This window comes from Lycium ferocissimum, chromosome 4 (genome assembly GCF_029784015.1).
Source record: "Lycium ferocissimum isolate CSIRO_LF1 chromosome 4, AGI_CSIRO_Lferr_CH_V1, whole genome shotgun sequence".
NCBI lineage: Eukaryota > Viridiplantae > Streptophyta > Magnoliopsida > Solanales > Solanaceae > Lycium > Lycium ferocissimum.
In genome coordinates, this window is record NC_081345.1 from 12,386,496 (window position 1) to 12,391,483 (window position 4,988).

Consider the following 4,988-nt stretch of genomic DNA (forward strand, 5'->3'; position numbering starts at 1 on the left):
AAATTAAGAAGCAGTAGCAGATTCAGCTACCTATATTTCAGATGAAACAATGCTTAATAGGATGTCTCACCAAAGTCCAATTACCTATAACTTCTGAAATTATAATCCCAAGGGGCATATGAAGGAATATATGGAGGAGGATATGACTGATGAATTAAGGTTATATTTAAGTGATCTTCATCATTGTCAGTCCTCATGTGTATCCTGTACAGCATGGCTTTGTCAGTTAACCTCAAAAGGGTGAAATTAGTTATATAGTGGCTTATTAAGTCGATAGAGAACTTAACAAGGTAAAGAGATCTTTGGAGGACAAGAACGAGGAATATAACTTCATAGACTTTGAAAAAATGCTAATGAATTTCTTTAGTTACCACTTGGTAATGAAAAAAACTATGATTAGAAAAACTTGTATAGTATCAGCATAGAGATTTGGAAATGTATTAAAGAGGGTGGAGTAGAATGATTCACCCAGCTATTCAATACTAAGAAGTGCTAGGATGTCGGACAGTGAAGACACAGTACCTTGATTCCCATTTATAAGAATACAGGAGATATTTAAATTATTTTTAAACTATTGCGGCATTAAACTCATGAGTCATACTATAGGAGTCCGGAGCCTAAATGGCATAAATTTGCCACAAAAAAACCAAAATGGTATGCCTTTTTTTTTTCAAACCAAAATGGGTATTTCGTTGGATAACCAACGAAATACCCGCATCTCGTTCATGCCCGAATTATTTCGGTCAATTTTTTTTTTTTTAATTTTGGTGCATTTCGTGAAATGCTGAACGAAATGGCATTAAATTTTTTTTTTTTAATTTCGTTTATACAAAAAACGAAAGTAAAAATAAAAATATTTTTGGCCTATTTCGTTGGACTACCAACGAAATAGGATAAAAAATATTTATATATTTTTTTTTATCCTATTTCTTGGCGGTCTAACGAAATAGGACAAATTTTTTTTTTTTTAATTTCGTTTTGTTAGCCAAATTGTTAGCCAAATAAAAAAATATATATATATATGTTTCAAGGGAAACTACGCCTCCTGCGCATTTTTAGTTGTGTTCAACTAAAGTACGCCGGGCTGAGGGGGCAGTACTTTTAGTTGTGTTTAGCAAAAGTCTGAGGGGCAGACTTTTAGTTGTGTTTAAGTAAAAGTACTGCCGAGGGGGCGTACTTAGTTATTCATACAAGAACCGTACATATTGCGGACAAACTATAAGATTTTATTATAGCCAACCAAACCAAACACGTAATGTTGATAACCAAATTCATATCAACTTTTCAACATTATTATTATTAAAATTGTGCTATTTTTACGTAATGGGCGTAAAGTTTGCCCATTAAATTTTTATATAAGGCAAACTTTTGTTATACCTTAAGGAAAACTTTCGCATTGGGGCATACTTTTAAATATGTTTTATGGACACTAGCTAAGATTAATAAAAGTTTCCTTGAAAAGTTAAAAAAAATATATATATGCTTCGAGGGAAAGTACGCACCTCCCGTACTTTTTTAGTTGTGTTCAACTAAAAGTCTGCGTGAGGCTTTTTAGTTATTCATACAAGAATCCATACATATTGGGACAAACTATATATATATATTTCATTCATGTACCAATGAAATAGGATGAATATATATATATTTTTGTTTCTTTTGATGAGTATCCAATCTCAATGAATAACATTTTCCCACTCAATGCGGATAAGTATTTGCCTACCGTCGAGGAAGTGGAATACTAGAAATGACGTATCAGATCATAAAGTACAAAAATATTAGTTGGTGCCATGGCAATAATGGAAGCCCTATCTCTTATGGAAGACACAAATGCCCATATTGGCAACAATTGCGTTAAAATGACGTTACTTCCACTCTCTCGTTTCGTTTTTCTTCTTTTTGTCCTTCTAAGAAAATTGCTTTACATATAGTTCAAAGTTACTTCATGTTTTTACAATATTTCAATCTTTATATATGTGGAGATTGATACTATCAAAAGAAACAAAAATATATATATATTCATCCTATTTCATTGGTACATGAATGAAATATATATATATAGTTTGTCCGCAATATGTATGGTTCGTATGAATAACTAAAAGTCCGCCCTCCGGCGTACTTTTACTTAAACACACTAAAAGTCGCTCTCGGCGTACTTTTTACTTAAACACAAAAAGTACGCTCTCCGTACTTTTAGTTGAACACAACTAAAAGTCCGCCGGGAGGGGGCACTTTCCCTTGAAGATATATATATATTTTTTTTAACTTTTCAAGGAAACTTTTAGTAATGCCTTAGCTAAAAGTGTGTCCCATAAAACATAAAAGTATGCCCCATAAGGCGTAAGTTTTCTTAAGGTATAACAAAAGTTTGCCTTATAAGGCAAAATTTAATGGGCAAACTTTTATGCCCATTACGTGTAAACCGAGTACAATTTTAATAATAATAATGTTGAAAAGTTGATATGAATTTGGTTATCAACATTACGTGTTTGGTTTGGTTGGCTATAATAAAATCTTATAGTTTGTGCAACATGTGTAGTTCTATCGTATGAATAACTAAAAGTCCGCCTCCTCCGTGGTAATTATACTTAAACACAACTAAAAGTCCGCCCCTCCGTGGACTTTTACTTAAACACAAAGTACGCCTCCTCGGACTTTTTTTTAAATCAACACAACTAAAAGTACCGCCTGAGCGGACACTTTCCCTTGAAGCATATATATATTTTTTTTTATTTGGCTAACAAAAACGAAATTAAAAAAAAAAAAAAATTTGTCCTATTTCGTTGGTAGTCCAACGAAATAGGCCAAAAATATTTTTATTTTTACTTTCGTTTTTTGTATAAACGAAATTAAAAAAAAAAAAAAAAATTTTAATGCCATTTCGTTCAAAGATTTCACGAAATGCACCAAAATTAAAAAAAAAAAAAAAAAATTTTGACTAAATAATTCGGCATGAACAGTAAGATGCGGTATTTCGTTGGTATCCAACGAAAATACCCATTTTGTTTGAAAAAAAAAAAACCATTTTTGGGTTTTGTGGCAAATTTATGCCATTTAGGCTCCTTCCTCCATACTATAGAATGGCGGAAAAAAGTGATAAAGTGTAGACATAGGATTGCGACAAAAGTGGCAGAGAACCAATTTGAAGTTATGTCGAATAGATCTATGATGGAGGCTGTATTGTTGCTAAGAAGATTGATGAAAATTCCACGAATGGAAGAAAGATCTAAACATGTTGTGCAGCAATCGAAACATAAATCACACATCCAAATGTTTCTAGGAGGTAAATATTTGATTCCTGACCTTGAGCTAATAGTGATAGGAGTAATTTATGATAACTTGATGGTTTGATACGTGTTACTACATGCTAAATAACATATCATATACCAAATTTGGAACTTTTATCTCATAAGCAATGGTTTATTTATAAATTGTAGGCATTCAATAAATGATTCTGCTAAACCGGCTTGTAGTTAAACAGCATTAGCAATACAAGTGTTGATTGCAAAGTTTGAAAATTGTGCTATTTATCAAATTATGGACATCGGCCTAATAAATTTTAGGGTAAAGGTGCAAATATACCCTTAACTTTGCGATTTAGAGCAGATATGCTTCTGGTTAAAAAAAATGGTGCATATACACCCCTAACATTACACAAATGATGCAAATATACCTTTTTTTCCTGACGGAATTTGTTTTAAAAATTATTTAGCTTATTCTTTAATAAAAACTGTCATGTGGTTGTAAGAAAATAAGTGTACCCATTTTTTTAGTACACTTGTTTTTTTAAAGCCACGTGGCAATTTTTTTTTCTAGTGGGTTGTCTTGTTCATCTAAAAAGTATCTTTGTGGCTTTTAAAAAAGGGCAAAGGTGCAAATATACCCCTAACTTTGCGATTTGGAGTAAATATACCCCTCCTTAAAAAAGTGATGCATATATACTCCTGTTGCTACACAAAAGGTGCAATTATACCCTTTTCACTGACATAATCTAAAAGTCATTTAGCTTATCTTTTTTATTAAAATATATGGCGTGGCTTTAAAATTATTAAAAAAAAAAAAAAAAAAAAAAAGAAGAAGAAGAAGTAAGTCTACCCCATTTTCTTAGTAGGCTAACTTATTTCGTTAAAGCCATTGGTAATTTTTTCTGGTGAGCCGGGTCTGCAGGTTCGTTTTAAAAAATGAATATGCTTACCTTTTTAAAGCCACAAGATATATTTCATCACTAAATGACAAAAAGAACTCTTCACTAGAGTAACCAATATTTTTTTGTTACAAAAAGACTAAAATTTTATTTTATCAAATATAATTTGAGAATTTTTATTATACTATAAATCAAACATTCAATAATAAACAGTTCCAATATTACTGTTCATGCATCTACTAGTAAGGATAGCCGGGCGTTGCCCGACCCAACATGAACAAAGTTATATTGCTTTATTAAACGGGCAATTTGCAGGAATGTCCTTATTTTGGGGTGGTCTTTAATTTTTGACCTTCGCTAGAACTCCTTGGTTTCCCGGTTCCCGAACCAGCACCATCGCCGCCTCAAAAATTAAAAAAAAAAAAAAAAAAACTGCAAGGTAGAGTTTGGATTCGCAAGGCAAAGATTTGCCTGCAAAACTGTGCCTTTAGGCAGAATTTTGCTACCTTCAGGTAGAGTTTGCCTCAAAACTGTAACGACCCATTTGGTCGTTTAGCACTTTTAGGCATAATATTCCTAAAACACCCTTTTCGTGGTCAAATCTTAACTTTGTCTATAATGCCGATAACGGGTGATTCGGTTATTTAATTAACGAGTTTTAGTCCTCATTTGACATTAAAGGACGAATGTTCTAAGGAGGGGAGAATGTTAGATCCCGTATTTTTATACGCGAGCTTATTCGCTGTTAATCAACGTGAGATAGAAACTTCAGATTTTACCTAAATTGTGAACCAATCGGCTACAAATTTTACTTAGCTGCTAAATGTTGTTGGAAATTAGAAAATCT